This window comes from Lissotriton helveticus, chromosome 6 (assembly GCF_964261635.1).
Source record: "Lissotriton helveticus chromosome 6, aLisHel1.1, whole genome shotgun sequence".
NCBI lineage: Eukaryota > Metazoa > Chordata > Amphibia > Caudata > Salamandridae > Lissotriton > Lissotriton helveticus.
The window spans coordinates 2,080,442,726-2,080,460,637 of record NC_136067.1 but is presented as its reverse complement, the minus strand read 5'-3'; the positions used below and the strand labels follow the sequence as shown (position 1 = coordinate 2,080,460,637).

Genomic DNA, 17,912 nt, shown 5'->3' with positions numbered 1-17,912 from the left:
CTCCCCCAGGGGCTTTTACTTGTTGGGAGAGGAGACAATAATTGTGCTGACTTTTCTCCTTTAGCGTGCAGTACTATATTGCTTTATAAAATGTATAACTCTTCAAACCATCTTTGTTCTTACGACGTACGGCTGTGATTTCCATAATTGCTTTTAAAAGTAATATACGCTTTTTTTAGGTTTTAAAAAACTATGTTCATGATTATCCCAGATAGTGTCTTCCCTTAATATATACATTAAATACATAAATATATGTTTTTGAACAATTAGAAACTATCGCGCTGTACACTTACAGGGCGCCGTACATGACGTCACGCGGAATTCTTTTTTATTTTATTTTATTTTTAAATCGCGGGGTACGTGTTTTGGGCGAAAAAGAAAAAAAACGTGAAGCCTGCTTTATTGTTAACTAACCTCCGGGAGGGGCCAAATCCCGGGGGCAATTTTTTTTTTCATAATGGGGGGCCAGAGGGTCCCCTCTGCGCGGGGCTCGCTAACCCCCGGGGCTTTAATTATATGTATGCGGTGGGGCTCATGGCCCCCAGAGTTCCGGGGACCATCCCTCCCCCCGGGCCTCATTTTATTAAAAAAAAATGTGCAGGGGGGTTGTAAATGTGGTATTTTAATTTCCTCTCTGTCTTGTAGAGGATTCAGGGTAAATATAACGTTTTTTTGTACAGCCAGTACCTTTCTGCATGTTACCATAGTAACAGTTCATGGATCACTTGCGTGAGTACAGAGGTTAGAAGTTCACCACAATATGTTGCTAATTGAAATAGTTACTGTGCTGGAGATTTATATTTATTTTTTTCATAGGAACCGTTAGTCGTACAAGAAGTCAGTGGAAAAGTTTTGTTAGGGATTCCTTCCTGCTCGGGGAGTATTAGTGTAACGTACTCCAAGCGGGACTTTACGAAGCGTAATGTTCATTGGCTGTGAAGTATTAAAAGTAGAACGTTTGGCAGTCATTCCTAGCTTGTCTGTGGAACAACATGGACATTTTATTGGCTAAAGTGTTCCGAGCACAAGTTTGCTCCTTATTTGGTGGGAATGGTTCACTGTTGTCAGTGATACTGTGATGCATTTTCCAAAGGAGTATGGGGAAAGAAAGTAGTAGAGGGCAGGTTAGGAACACTATTAACTCTGTACAGTGCCCATAAGGTGGTGAAGAGGGATTATGAGGGAAACAATTTTTTTTATATGTTTCAAGGGCCGTTTATATAATTGCCGTGTGGTGTATAAATCCCAGCGGAAAAATGACAGTGTCTTGCGCTGTTTTTTAATCAAGTTTGTAGGTGACATACTTCTTAGGAGTACTATTTACTTATAATGTGGTGTTTACTTTCCTGATGGGGAGGTGTGGTTGCGTAGCAAAAAATCAGTCTAGGTTTGAAAATGTTTTTATTAAGCAAATACAAATAAACTTTCTTCAGAAACTGTCCTGTATATATGAAAGGGGTGGCAATTAAAAATGGAATTTCATAAAATATCAGTTAAGCGTGGCTATATATTTTTTTTTGTGCTACAGTTTGTAAAAGTGTTGCCCCACATTCTTGATGATGTAAGAGGGCATCAGTTACTTTTAGATAAAGTAGAATAGAAGTTCTACAACAAACACTCCCACACTACATTACTCAGATCAAGAGAACAAGTAAAAAACTGTTAATTACAAATGATTTCATATTCCATAGAAATGCATGCATTATTATTTTTCAAATTTGTATTCTGTACAATTCAGGAACGTGCTGTCGTAGTGCTTACAGGTTGCAGACTGTTCCGCTAATAAATCACATACTCACTAAAGAATATATAGGATGGTACTCTTCTAATATAAAGTACGGGTCCTATATATTCTTTAGGGAGAAGGTGAATAGGAACCGCAAATAAGAATAGAAATTATTAAATAACATTCAGAAATTTAGGGTTTATTAAATATTTAAAGTAACAAAGTATGCATGATAGCTATATTTTTTGTTCTGCTGTTTCGTAAAATATGTTTCTTGAAAAAAATATCTGATCAAATACTTTTTAATATTTGAAATTTATATTGTAAATGGTGCTGAAAAATCTCCCATTTCTCTTCTGTAGCAATAGGACAATCTATTATAATACAACGATTGATACCATTGTTACAGTAAAAAGAAAAGGAAAATAAAGTTATGTATTTAACAGATCATCCATAATGAAATACTTTCGAGCAGTATTTATTTACTGAACTTCTTATCTCCAGTAGGTGAAAAAGTTTGATCTTCGTGGTGACGGGTCATAAACTCCTCTGAGATCATGACGGTGAGAATAATAATATGAATATATTCTCACTCCACATGATCACAAGGGGAAAATAGACTGAAAACAGCAAGCCGGTATCGTTGCTTACTTACTCTTTGTGACGACGGATCGTGAACTCCTCTAAGATCACCAAGACTGTTAATGTTATAATATACATATCACCAGTATGTGATCGCTAGGGGAAAACACAATAGCAAGTAGAAGATGGCGACGTTGATTGTAAATGTTTAGGGTTTTCGTCGACGGGTCACCAACACCTCTCAAGCTAAGTACAGTGTCAATATTATAATATAAAAAGTCACTATATATAAGGTGAAAGGAGCCTGAAAAGGAGCATTGTTTGTTATAATCTATCTGTTTCTAAAAACAAGCTGCTGACATTACAGAGAAAAAGTGAAAAACATGCAATAACTTTTTTTCTACATATAAATGTTTAAATATTGATAAATAGCCACAAATTATAACTAAGTACTATGTCTATGCCATATTGAAACAACTTACAACTCCGTAATATGTTTGTTGACGCAAAAAGAGAATCCAATGCTAGAAAATGGAACCTGCAACATAGATTGGCGACTCAGAAATAACTTGCGAAAGCGAAACTAATTGCACAGTAGGTGTGGTTTATATAGTTTTTGGTTGTTTAGTAGTCTACGGAAGGAAGCTGTGGGTCCGCCTATTTAGATGGCACATTTTGCAGTTTACACGTGCTCACGTTTTAACTGTTTTTCTTCTGCACGTGTTCAGAAAAGTTACAAACTGTGAAGCTGTAAAGGCTTCGATTTCGATCGTAACACGTATAAGGTATTATTATCTACATACGTTGGAGAGTTTGAAAAGTGTTACTCGGTAAAATGTGTTCTTTGCATTTTCATGATTAAAAACATCTAAATAGAAGACATAAAAATAAATATCGTTATCATTAGAAGAAAAAAAAAGATTAATATTTGTTATTATTATGCTTCTTAATTTAAAAAATGCTTGCATTTGTAAATCGTAAACCTACCCTCGGAAAGGTGTGCTGGCGCTTCGGGCGTTGGGAAGATTAATAAATAATAAAGGCCCTTTTCTATGCACCTGCAAACTCGGCTTTTAAAGTTTCAATTGCCCAGTCTGTATCTTTACACTTCCTCCAAACATTCTGCTACTGCTATTTTAGTATTTTAGTGAGCCATACAGCAGTATGTGTTTATCTATACACTGTTTTAAAAGTGAAGCAGTTATACATTCAGCTCGGCACTCTCCTTGGACAACTGTAATCATCCAGTCAGTATCTAAGTAGTCATGGAGCAAAGTAGGCCTTAGGCCATGGACTGTTTTAAACTCTTATAGACTATGCTTGCAGTCTTCTATGCACCTGCAAACTTGCCTTTTATATGTTCAATTCCCCAGTCTCTATCCTTACACTTCCAGCAAACACTCTGTCCCTCTCGTTATAGTTTTGTAGTGACTCATTGATCTGAGTGTAGTAATCCATTCACTATATTAAAACACTAATGGGTAGATGTACAATAACTGCCGTATCCCCAGGGTTATGCCAGTTATTGTGCACTGTGACATCATCACTATGGATGTGCCGTATTTAGAATGTGGTGCACTATGGGGAAAAAATGGTACAGATATGTGATGTATCTGTGCCGTGAAGGCTGCGCATTGCTTAAGCTGCGTTGCAAGTGCAACGTATCTCTAGCAATGCTCGGGGGTCTATGCTCACAATGCGGAGACACATCGTTTACCTGGGGACACTGCTGCCAAACTACCGGTCCCAGGAGCCATCAGAACAGCGAGGGTGTGCTGAGCCCCTCCTTCAACCCGCATTTAAGGCTGCTCGCGCCTCCGGCTTCGCAGGAGGTGCATCATTTACCGGGGGACACTGCTGCCAAACTACCGGTCCCAGGAGCCATCAGGACCGCGAGGGTGTGCTGAGCCCCTCCTTCAACACCCATTTAAGGCTGCTCGCACCTCCCGCTTCGCGGGAGACACATCGTTTATCGGGGGACACTACTGCCAAACCACAGGTCCCAGGAACCATCAGGACTGCAAGGGTGTGCTGAGCCCCTCCTTCAACCCGCATTCAAGGCTGTTCGCGCCTCCCGCTTCGCGGGACACGTGCGGGCATGCACCGGGCGAAGCCCGGGCCAAGGGCGGGCCCGTCTAAGCCCGGCATAGCCAGGAGGAGGCAGGGCTGGTTCAGGACCCCTACATCACCTGTTTCACCCCACAACTCCACTGCTATTGTGTTTACCAGTTGCCAAAAGAGTGGATGTGATGAGTACTGGGTACGACTGTCATCTTATCGCCTTGTGGTTGATTAGCTAGGTCCTAGAGCACGGCAAATCTCATACAGCACACACGAGCGAGACCTAAAGTACCCGCAGGGACTGTTGACCTGGACATATAGCATTGTGAAGTCTGTAAGGAGGGTGGCTTTCGGTTGTTCTAGACTGGTTGCTGAATAGCGCCTCTGTGATGAATAAAGAGAGGAACAAGCCAGATAAGGGGGGAGGGAGATTAAAAGGAACACTTGATGCCTCTTCTGTTAGAGCAGAGTCGGCTCTTGCCCAAGGAATCTGCTCAGCTGAAAAAAGACTCTTCTTGGACTCCAATATGGCACAGAAAAGATCTTCTATGGGGCTATGGTTAAGGCTGGGACACTGAAGAAACCAACCCTGAAACCCCCAGATGGTGAGAATACGCCTCAGAGGGTGATTGCGATCTCCGTTGCTGACGCGATAGCAACTGTCTTGTCGCTCAAGGGGAGTTTAGATCTAGAGGCAACACACGGGGGGAGGAGGGAGAGGAGGGCCGACCCATGTATGTAGATATTTCTCCATCATGTGGGGAGGGAGTGGGGGAAGAGGGGGTGGCGCAGCTTGAAGCACTAGAGACCTGTCAACCAGCACAAAGGGAAACTGTGGAGGTGGTAACCCGATCTGGAAGGGCGCTTAGATAAACACATGACCAGTAGGGAAGGTGTACCTGTAAGCGCTCCAACAGTCACAGCCAAATGCCCACGAGGGGGCGGGGGAGGGGGGTGCGCAATACGGTCAATAGTAAAGGGAACAAGAAGGAGTCATCAAAGGAGGGTGGGCTGAAAGGCACTCAGGAGGTGGCGGGTCCTTCTCACTGCATTAAATGTAGAGCGATGGAAATGGGTGATGGGGCGGATTCAACATTATGGTTTAGGTTGGAAACATTCCTTATTAGCCAATTAGCCCCGCTCCATATGAAGATTACTGCGATCGAAGAGAAAGTGACCCAATTGTTAGAACTGAAGAGGGGTTCACCTAGTATAGCCACCCCCCAACTTATAGAAGTGCAAGATAGGGTGTCCCAATGTTCTGAGGGTGTGGGAGGTGTATTACAGCTGGATTTACAGCAGAGAGAAAAGATAGCCGATCACACGGATAATGCACGAGCTGGGCCTATGGGGTCTGATAAAGATGGGAAAAACAGAGGGGAGGAGAGAGTCCTGACCCAAAGGAAGGAAGGGCAGACAGCGCAACCTCTAAGTCAGCTGAGAAGTATGAGGGCACAGGGGGGCACAGGGGGCGGTGCTGGTGCACCGAAACCCGATGTGCCCGCGGGGGCAGAGTACGCCAGGAGCACGGGGGACTTGCCCATCTTGGACCTCCTGCCAGCAGCCAGTCCATATACAATAGTGTTGACAGGGGTCCCTGCTTCAACTGAAATGTGTGAAGAAACACCCCAAATGCTAATTAATAAGGCCGCCCACTGGCTTAGTCAAAAAGCCCAATTCAAGCTTGTGCACTCAGGCACATTTTAATGGCAAGAAGGGTGTCTTGGATAGGTCGTAGTAGGAAGTATTTTGAAGGAGATACACTGATTTTAAATCTCAGATTCCTGGGGCTGGTACAGGATCTTCTAGCCCAATTCATGGGCGGCTTTCGGGGGGAGAGTGGTTCATCCATCCAACTGCTACTGCTGGGTTTCTTTTATCGGGATCCTAGGATAAGAGAGGTTGACTGGCAGGAGCATAGTGGTAGTGCTGGAACAGGGCCCTTACCAAAATTGTTATGCCCCACTTGCAAATAGCCAGGGTCTGGAAGACGTTAATTGACGCGAAGGGAGCCCTTGCCTTGGGGATGGCCCTACCGAGGAAATTGCTCCACGCAGTTACCCAGCTGAAGGCCCCTTAGTAATATCAAATAGTGTACTAACTTCTGCTCCCCCTGGGAAAGTCCAGGATAGCCGCTACAAAAATGAGAAAGTGCAGATATCACAAAGTCCAGTTACCACCCTCAGGCGGTCAGACATTGCCCGTCACAGTCACTATAGGCCAAGGTATTATAAAAGTTATATCTTGGAATATATCGGGGCTCTCAGCTAAACTAATAAATAATGACTGGTTGGCCTACATAAAAAACTTCCAGGTTATTTGTCTACAAGAGACTAGGGAATGGAACAGAGACCAGCTAGCCCTGGAAGGATTTAAAATGTTTTTTCTTCCGGCACGGAAAGGGGTGGCGGGAAGAGCCAAGTGAGGGTTGGTGACATATGTGGACCTCAAACTTAAAGGGACATGGGAAGACCTGAGTTGGGATTCTGATGTTCTACATATTTTTTGTGAACTTCTATAATGCGATATCAGCAGGGTCCCCACTGATTAGATTTAAAGAACTGGAAAAAAGGCTGGCGGGGGGGTTGATCAAGAGGGACGCATGTACCAGTGGCTGCTCGCAGGAGACTTTAATTGTCACCTTTGTTCAAATGTGAAATATAAATGGGGCGACTGGTCTTCTTGCCCACGAGAAAAGGCCCCCCACTTAGAGCACACTACAGAGGGAAGAGAGCTCAATAAGGTGCTGGGAACTTTTGCTCTTCAACACAATATGGATTTATTGAAAGGAGGGAACCCTGGGTGGGGGCACCCAACTTTTAAAGGTAGAGGCTGCGACTCAGTCATAGATTTTATCTTTGTCTCCAACACATTGAAACAGGAGGTTTTGGGGTTTAAAATACAATTGAGCACATTCAGTGATCATAACCCCTTAGTTATTGTTTTGAGGGACCCCAATACGCCTGGAATCCAGGATAAGAGGGGTGCGAATGGTGAGTTAAAAGCGGTTGATCAAGGAAGAAGGCTGAGATGGTCCAAGATGGACGTCGATGCCTTTTATGAAGCTCTAATGGCGGATAAAGATCAACAGGTATGGAGGTGCCTGAATTCGGAAGTAAAAGGGGTTGATTTAGTCAAGGCCTATGAAGGGGTAAGAAAGCACATTGACAAACTCCTCAGGGCCAAACCTGGAAAAAAGGGTTTGGTGGAACATGGGTGGTTTCATCAGGCCTGCTCCAAGGCCCTGATAGAGTTGAAACTGACACTGAAAACCTGCCCAGGGGAAAAAAGCAGGGTCACGGCGTGTCGAGGTTTATATAAAGAGGCTGTTAAGCACCGCAAAACTTCCCTGCAACAGCAGGCCTGGGAAAACCTGAGGGAAGCAGTGGAAACAAAAAAACATGACGGCATTCTGGAAGGTCATCAATGAGCCATGCTTCCAAGATAGGGAGAAGCCCAAGATTGCAACTCATATCTTGGTGGAATCATGGTTCGAGTATTTCAATGGCCTATACAATTTCAGAATCCAGGAGGATTGTTCGGTAACAAAAGAGGGCAGAGAGGAAGGGAAGAACTTATAAGTTTTAGGCTGAATGAAGTCAAGGCGGGTGTGGAGGGACTGACCAGAAATAAAGGGCAGGGTCCGGACGGGGTCCCCCCTGACCTGTTTTAGCTCAAGTTGATTTGTGGGTTCCTATATTGACCAGGGTGATAAATGCTGCAGTAAGTACAGGTATGCCTGAATCCTGGTCAACAGCAATATTCGTACAAATCTTTAAAAAGGGAGATAGGGAGAGCCCGTCTTGTTACCAACCTATCTTTCTTATTGATGTGTCCATGAAAGTTCTCGGTCGGGCCATACTTAACCGACTATTAGACAGGGCAGAAGAACATAAGATCATTACCGACACGCAATACAGGTTCAGGATTGGACGCTCTACAACGGACCAATTTCTTAACCTGTACCTCCTAACGGCCAAGTACACTGTCGCTAGCCAAGAGACAGTGTATTTGGCTTTCATGGACCTGACGGCGGCATTTGACCGGGTGAATCGGAAAAAACTGTGGGAACTCATGGAGGAGCTGGGAGTGGACCTGGGCCTAGTAAACATCTTGAGATCCCTGCATACGAACACCGTAGCCCATGTCAGGTATAATGAGGAGGGCAGCATGACTCACCAGTTCCCTTGTGCAACAGGAGTTAGACAGGGTTGTACATTAATGGTTTGGAGAAAACGCTGGCCAGGCTGGGAGTGGACTCGCCAAGGATAGGTACTAGGGGGGTTTAGGTTCTGCTTTATGCAGATGATGCACTATTGCTGGCCCAAACCACCCGGGGCCTTCAAGCATTGTTGGATGGTTTGTCAATTTTATGGAGAGGCTGGACCTGTCAGCAAATCTTGCTAAATCATATATAATGGAGGTAGGGAAGGTGCCCACAAAGAAATACAGATATACATCTTTTTCCTATTTGGGGATACTAGTCGACTCGAGACTTAATTTTAAACCCTTGATGGAGGAAAAATGTTGCACCCTAATTAGAAGCACGCGGGCGATCATGAACTATGCGTATAGGTTGGGTCGCTGGTCCCCTGATCAGATCCTGAATCTTTATAATTCAATATGTTCTGCTAAAGTACTCTATGGCAGTGAAGTTTGGGGCTTTGTGGACGCTAAGCCTCTTCACATTGAGGAGAATACATTTTTTAGAAGATTATTGAAAGTGCCACAAAGTACCCCGGGCTTCATTGTGCCTGAGGAATTGGGCGCCGCCTATATTAATGACAGGATAAAACTAAAACCCATTAGTTGCTGGGTCAAAATCTGGACAAATCCAGAGGCCACTCTGACAAGAGAAATCATAAAGGATTGCATGGCACGTGACAAGGGGATGAATATTCCATGGCTTAAACATGTTAGGGAATCCTTTGAGGGCCTGGGTTGCCCGTAAGCATGGGCGGATTTTGCGAATCGGCAATCCGCGAAATTGCGTATTTATGGATTCGCAATCCGCAAAATCCGCGAACTCTCGCGAATTTGCGGATTTTTTTTTTTTGTGTTCGCAAGGGTTTCTGCCAGTTCGCGAGGATTTTGTACCAGTTCGCAATTGCAAACTTACTTGTCGGCTCGCAACAGCCGCGACTATGTTGTTTCTACGTCTGGTTCATCATCCCAGATTCACAGCACCCTCTGTTTCACCACTGCCACCCTCTGGTACACCCATGCCACCCTCTGGTACATCACTGCCACCCTCTTGCTTGTTTATCATTGTAGATTATGGGGGTGAAAAAAAGCAAGCACTCCTGCCCTGCTTCAACTGACATGAATTAATTTGGGGTTGATTAATGTGTCACTGAATTTAAACTGCCAGTCTGGCACCTGCTTCCTTATCTGTAATTTGCTTTCTGTTGCAGTGCAATTTTTTTTCACAGGACCTTTGTGGCCTACTTGTAGCTATTCTATGAGCCTGCTGTGAGGGTCAGAGCAGGGTCATAGAATAGTTGCAAATAGGCAACTGAACTCTGGAGGGGCCCCTCAGGAAGCACTAGAGGGAATGGTTACAAATGTTAAGATTGAACTTTTGCACCTGCTGAGTGCTTTCAGTTTTGCAAACATCGTTTTTCTGCAATTTCGCTCGATTCGCGGGGCGCGAATTCTTGCGAGATCCATTTCGGAAGCCGCAAATTCGTGCAAATACAGGATTTGGTTCTTTTTGCGGCGTGTTTGTTCCCGTGATTTTTTGCATGTTCGCAATCCGCTTGTAGCGCAACGTTTGCGAAGTTACCCTAGCGGTCGTAGATGGGCGCGGCCATCTTGTTTGCGTGACGTAATTCCGTTTCCGGGCGCTATGTGTAATCTCGTAAAGTGTGCGGCTTGCTAGTACAATTTCGCGTGTGATCGCGAGGAAAATCTCGCGCAAACTTACCCACGCGGTCGTGAACGGGCGCGGCCATCTTGTTTCTCATTCATTGCTATGGTTCTGGGCATGCTTTCTGTATCCTCTCTGAATCTCTGCCATCCTTTGCTTGTTTGAAGTTTTTTTTAATCTATTTTACTTATTATCTATCCCTCTATTTTTCTAGCTCCATATTTTTGTGTTTTCTGCTACTTTTGGTTAATTCTAAACTACTTTTTTAAACTCTTTTCTTTTCTTCTTCCCTATTCTATTTCTTCTTTATTATTTTGCTTCCTTTCTGCCCAGACCATGGCAAAGGGAGCCGGGAAGAAGCCCGCCAAGGGGGAAGGGTCCCGCACCCCGTGCCCGGCTCCCGTGCGGGCGTTTGAGGGGGGAGACAGTTATAGCTCGGCAGATTTTTAGTGCGGAGGAGGTGGCTGCACTAGTGTTTCACGTCCAGCGCCGCCTCCCCAAGACCATCATGGGAGGTGGCATGATCGCTACCGGCTACGGGATCCGGGAGTACCGGAAGCGGTGGGAGAAGGTGTGCCGGACCATGTTTAAAAACTCTGGGGTCCGACGCACCTATAACCAGGCCACCCACCGCTGGACGGATCTCATGGACCGGGAACGCGACTTGCTGGACGTGCTCGGCGTAGAGATCCCCGGGCTTGGTGAGTAGTAGTAGCTATTTCTATCTATTTCATCACTACTCTGTTTTATCCCGCTCTGTGTGTTATTATATTGCAAATTTTTGTTTTTTACCAAGAGCAATAATGCTGCCGATTACATTGTAGGTAAATTATATTTCAAAATCTTCTATGAATTTCAGGTGCACTGCTCTCCTTCTCAGTAGCCTTGCTACTATGCTTATTTGTTTTCTATTTTGTGTTCATTTCATTGGCCTGAGAAATTATGTATGAGTGTAGTGTAAAGAACTGCGTAATGCTAGACACTAAGGGTCAGATTTTCAATTACCGGCGCATCCCTGCAAAGTAGCAGGGATGCGCCAGTAATTGTGCACCATGCCACCACCACCCATGGTGCGCCGTATTTACAATGTGGCGCACCATGGGCCCAAAACGTCACAGAAGCCTTACGCATCTGTGCCGTAAAGGCGGCGCATTGCTGGAGTTGCGTGCCAACGATGGCGCTGCTCCAGCAATGCTCTGGGGTGCCCTATCTCCCCAATGCTGCATCAAGCCGTACGTCGGCTTCAAGCAGGCGCAGGGTTTGAGTCACGCATCATTGTCCTAAAATTGACTGATTGACATCTTGTAGATTTCCCTCAGCCACTTTTAGGATTCGTTCCTGCGCAGGAATGCCCTCCCTTGCGCCGGAACGCCCCCTGATGGCGCAGGGCTTTACAACGTGATGCATCTCCCATATGCGTCACTTTGTTAATATACGCCGCACCATGGCGCCTCTTTTGTTCTGCCGCTGCGTCACAAAAGCCACGCAACAATGGAGCAAAAGAGCCGCAAGGGGCTTCTAAATCAGCCCCTACAGACTCAAGTCCAGTCCTTCCTTTAGACACATGGCTATAAGAAGAAATAGTGGTGGTGGTCGGTGGATTGATAGTTTGAGTATTCACTGATCTTCAAACACGATGGACTTTGTCTGTCACTTCGCGTGCTGCGGCCTGCTGCCTGCCAGGCCTAGGCAAACCTTTTTAGTAGTTTGTTTAGTGAGTTACATAGGAACTTTCCAAGTCAACGGTCCGCAAATCAAGCAATACTAATAACGTAGTAGACCACATGAGATCGGTCAATATATCGTGTGGAATAGTTGTCTATTTGCTATTTTGCCAAAATATTTTGTTATTGTTCTTTTGAAATGTTTGATTTGGTTGACAAATATCATCCATGTTTTCTGGTCTTTCTTTCTTTCATGTTGTACATCAGCTCCCCCCAGGGGCAAGAGGACACAGGAGGAGGAGGAGGGTGCTGTTCAGGATGCAGACCAGGTTCGGGCAGGCGAGGGCTCCTTTGCTGGCCCCAGTAAGTTTTAATTTTAATATAGAGTACCTATTTTTTCCTAGCGTTCCTCATTCAATTTTTTCTAAATCGTCTTTGATCTTCTTGTAGACTGGATCTAAATTCTTATCCTGCCTCGACTATGACTCCCTGTGGTATTACTAGATTATTCTTATTAGTCTGTCTGTGTAGCTAACTAAGATTGCACATTTGGCCATTCCATTGGACTCCCATTCTAGTCAGCAAAAGCTCTATGCACTGATTGCATTCCTCTGGGATTGTCCATAATGTCTTTTCAAGTCTTCTAAATGTTTATGCTTTGACAATTGCCAACAATAAAAAGGTGAATGACAACCAAGAAAGAATAAGATACTACTTTACTTTTGGTTTGGATAGTAGGGCAATCCATTCTACTACTGTTGCAGGGACAAATCTGCACAAACAGAACTATGGACACTAAATATTGCATTGCTTAGCTTATCAATTATAATAGGTGCTGTTAGACTTTCCACATACCTCAGTGATAACAGACTTTGTAGTTGAACCCCCAATCTCCTTACTGACTAGATAGTGTGGCAGAGTCATTTAGCTCCCAAAGTCACCGATGATTGATCCCCAATGATGATTAGATTATCCAACGCAGGACAAGAGTACGGAGTCAGAGTCAAGAAGTGTCAGAGGCACGGACTCATACTTGCAAAAATTCCAAAACGTTTAGCTCATCCACTCTAGTCTGGAGGACCAAAAACCACAGAGTCTATTTAAGTTTAAAAGCTTTATTAAAAGTAAACACATTTATTAAAATCAACTTTGTCATAAAACTAAACGTTTAACTGAAAATGGAAAAGTGCTTAGTGCTGACGATTAATTGGACACATTTCTTGTGGTCGAGCCGAGCTCTCACCTGGTTTGAACTTGATCCTGCTCGTGTTCTTAGAAGTCAAGCTTCTGTCTGTTAGGAGAAAAAGTGGTGCGTGTTAAAAATAAAAAGCAAGCATTCATCAGTTGTGCCAAAAAGTGCAGCAAGACAACAGCCTTCCCTGGAAAAAGGGACATTTTTACTTTAGAGTAGACAGTCACAAATTATTACATTGTATTCTGTTTTTTTCACATTTCTTTATTACTCCTAGACCAAATATTATATAGTAGTGAGTGGTGTATTCTAACATTCTTAAATGTACTTTGTAGGTGGAACATCTGGTGGCGGGGCCAGCGCGGAGGTGGTGGTATTGGACGAGGGGAACAACTCTGGGGAGGAGGCGGTGCAAGTGCCAGACGTGCCTGTGAGGGTTCACACGGTGGTTGCGGGCAGGTGTAAGCTATATATTCCTTACTTATTGAGATTGAAGACTGCATAGTGTGCTTTCTGCACGGGTGTATTATAAATCAACCAGGTAGTAGCCTCCTCTAAATGTACTTCGACTTAGCTGTGAAGTTTTTGGCGAGAAGAATCCCAATAAGATCTGAGATGAACTTGATGGATGGGATGAACGAAAAGCGAAAGAAGGGTGTAAGTAAGTGTGGAAGGACGAGAAATTTAATGATGACTGGCAAAGAAGAATGATATGTGTTTGCTTGGTCCCTGAGGTGGCTGGGAAGGAAAGAATATGGTATGGTGCATGGCTGGGTGAATGATGAAGCAAGGATGGGTGGAAGGAGAACAGCCTGGGTGGTTGAAACAGAAACTGTATGTGTGCATATACTTTGAATGGATGGATGCCTGGATCATGGTATTATCTGACTCTTAGATAGCATATGTGTATCTAGAGAGAGTAGACGGTCACTGGATGAATTAAGTGTTACTTTGAAGAGCATGTAACACCGCACCAGCACGTCCGTTCCAGTGTAGGAAAGGCAAAGAAAAAGAAGTTGTAATTTTGTCCAAATACTACCATGAATAGTAGCAGTAGTTTGTATTGCAACTGCAAGCACAGCATATATCCGGTTATTACGGTGGACACTCCCTACCTCTCTTAATAACTTTAGTTTAGTAGTAGTACGTCATTCATGTGTGGGTGTATCACTGTTCACTCAATAATAAGCAAAGCACCTAAAGTCATCCCATATGTCATCAAATACATCCCATGTGAAGTGATAGATAATCAGATTATTTTGCTTCTTCATTTTCCTTTTCTAGTACTCATTTGCACTGTAGGGTGAAAGCTAAATTAATTAAGCAGTAGCCCTTTTAACAGAGTATTCTCAGTGCCACCCGTAATGGAAAAGTAAGAGCTTCACCACCTGCATGTACTGGACCGGTACAGTAACGCAAGTCTGTCTCACTCATCATGGTGTGCGTCTGTTTTTCTCGGGTGCAAGTTCACTGCGCTGGCATTATGCCGGCTTGCATAAGATAACGTACCAATTTTCCTAAACAAGAGAGAAGAAGAAGAATAAGACTGGTGTACTGTCATAGTCGACTGTAATGGAAGTCCATAGTGCTCATAGAATTGTTCCTTAAACTCCCACTAATGTTAGAGCAAGGATGAAGAAGTGGGAGGTTAGATAGATACTGTCCTCAATAGTTATGTACTGTGCTTTCAATTTGCTACTTGTACTGTGACACAACTTTCTGCTCAATCATTTTGTGTTAATCTTAAGGAGCATTGGTTACAGACTATGTCTTTCTTTCTTCATATAGTTGCTCCTTCCAAATCAAACAGACCATCAAGGAGGGAGCTGGCTCAAATGGCCCGGCAACGGAGGCTGGATGCCACTGTCGCCGAATATCGGCGGCTGGTGGCCCTGGAGGAGGAGGACACGCAGTCTACCGGTACAACAACAACAACATCCACTGGGACAGCTGCATCCTCCTCCGTGCCCCCACGGGCTGCCAGCCAGCGCAGTGCTCCAGCGGTACGGGGCCGGGCTACCAAAGCCAACCGCCGCCGCCAAGCAGCAAAGACAGCAGCTGCCCCCCACAGGAGTTGCAAGGCACGCCAGCGCCGCTTATCCCTCAGAGTGTCCTACCTGGAGCAGGAGGTCTTAACCTATAAGAACTTGGTGGAGGGCCTCCGCTTCGACCATGCCACCCTCCGCAAGGAGTATGATGCCCTGGCCGCTACAGTGAACAGCATCCTGCCGTAGTGTCCCTTGCCCCTTTTTTAGAGACTTTTGAGGGGTGGGATTTGGGAGTTGGGTTCTTTTTGGGACTTTTGAAAGACAATCGTTGGGGTTAGGGAGGGTCTTGAGGGAGATTATTTTGTTAGGGCTACAAAAATATACTTTTTGAAACTTTATCTGACCATACCCGTTTTTTACTGCTTTTGAGTCTGGTGGGTGAGGGTTTAACAGTAAGTTTGTTTTCCTGAAGAGTCCTAGGACTTTAGTAGTACTACCGTCAATCTCTTATCTAGTCCTAATACTCCATTATACTACCTCCCACCAAACGCTTATCTTACCTGTAATTTGTGTTTGAAAGTAGGGCTAGGCCCAGGGCTGGCTCCACGGGAAATGGCGATTAAGGTTGGCAATCCTGGGCGGATGAAATGTTCTCATTGCGGTGGTACTAGTGGTGTGACACAGTGGCAGTTGCATGCCTATGGAAAAAAAGAAAATGAAACCTGGTTTGTCCTTACTGTAGCAATACAACGGTACGATAGAGAATATAGCAGGTAACAGTACACTAGAACGGTGCCACAATGTAGCCTAACAAATGGTAAAGTATTGAAAGTATAACTAGTACTTGCGTTGAATTTCTTTGACATTGGCTACTACTACAAGAAATAGTACTGAAGCTGAGTAAGTCTAGAATATATCCTCGGATTCCTTCACCAGCCTGTTGCTATGACCTTATCCTCCCCAGCAAGAGTGTGGAATTATTGATGTCATTTAGTCACACATCAAGCAAAACCACACAGCCCGGGGGAAGAGGGTTAGGGTTTTTGAAAATGGATGGGAATGGGGGTTTCTTTTTGGGTAGGTTTTGTTGAGAGAAGAAAAGAAAAGCACAGCATGGACAAACAATAATTGAAGATAAAGAAATCTTTGGGTACAAAGCTAACCATAAATCTTTTAAGTGGCATAAAGGAAGTGCATGCCCTACTGCATGCATTGTTACTGAAAAGTAAGTAGTACTAGAATGCGACAGTACAGGGCTGCAGCGTTTTCACTTGCCTATCTCTGCACTCAGAGAAACACTTCTTACATTAAATTAGGTTTAAAAATTAGCCGAAGTAAAACCTATAGAATGGCTGTAGGGATCAATTTAGAAGCAGAGAGAGATCCAAGAAATGCAGTCACACTCATAGAAGAAAACAATGGATACTGTATCTGTATGTTGTTGTAGTTGGCCTGTTGAATTTGCTAAGTAAGTTGCATGCAGCAAACAATTCCTCTTATTAGCGGCACTCCTCCATTCCAGCTGATGCTTCGTCCATCAATTATGGTGACCAGAAGACACCCTGTCCACTGCCTGCCTGGTGGATGCTGAATTGTGGCTCGCTAATGTGAAGCCTGACTCCATCCTTTTTTCCCCATTGCACAGACTGAAACCCGGCCTGTAAATATTGAACGAAAAACAGGAAGTGCTATTACAACACCACTGATAAATAAATATAAGGTATGTACGCTGTGTAGTGCAAAAAGTCACACTTTGATTTTCCTAATAGACAGTACAATATTTTTGAAAGTGCGTACTCTGTTTGAGTCCCCTTTTGAAGGATAAATAAGTATGGGCAAATTAATTTAGCGGATCTTTCCCCTCAAGCTAGGTGTACTGTAAACTGTGTTTTAGAACAAAATTAGACCTTCCCAGCAGTGCTCCCACCCAGACCCTTACTAAAGCCAGTCGCAAAAATGTAGAAGACCCCCAATCAGATCTCAAAAAACGAGGCCTAGCAGAAAACTGGTGACAAAACGAACTTTGAAAGTAAAAGTAGGCCCAAATACCCCCTTACCCACCGTGGATTGTATTCAAACCACTTGCAAGCAAGCAAAAGTATCCATAGCCAGCATCGCTCCAAGACTCGAAACTCCCCCCCACCCAAACACATGCAATAGAAATACTGCTAACCCTAACGAGCCCTAAGTTAAGAATAGTGGCAAAGGCTTTCTTTAACTATGCCAAATCCCCCCTTTCCCACCATGGATTTTCTTCAAATGACTTGCAACCAAAATTACACATTCTCACGAGTGCTCTAAGACCCCAGAACTCAGTTGCAAAAATCTAGAACACCCCGAAACACATGCAATCCTGCTGCTAGGGCTAACCCTAACGAACCCTAAGTTACAAAAAGTGCCAAAAGGCTTTTCCTTATGGATTTTGTCCAAACCACTTCTATCCGGTATTAGACCTTCCCAGGAATGCCCCAAGACCCGCCAACCCACCCGCAAAAAAGCACAACACCCCCAAACAGCCAAAAAGGAAAATCTCATACTTACAATATTTCTCGGCCTTCGGTCCAAACGCGCTGTGCAGCTAGGTCATAACTCCCGTTTTCCACCACAGATTTCCTGAAAAGCAAATGCAATCAAGATTAGACTGTCCCAGCAGTGCTCCCAGACCCCAAAACTCACCCACAAACACCCAGAACCCCGCCAAAGAGCACGTCAAAGGCAAGCAAGTCAGCAAAAACGGCAAAAAAGTTCCGCCTCCGATTTGGTCCAAACCACTTTTATCCGGTATTAGAGCTTCCCAGCAATGGCCCCAGAGCCGTCAACCCAGGAGAAA

At 44.4% G+C, this 17,912-nt stretch overlaps 1 protein-coding gene across 1 annotated transcript in view; it reads left to right on the top strand.

Annotated features, from left to right (window-relative positions):
* LOC144764019 (uncharacterized) overlaps positions 1 to 17,912 on the top strand; it is a 420,985-nt gene that overhangs the window by 165,171 nt on the left and 237,902 nt on the right. The window lies entirely within an intron of this gene.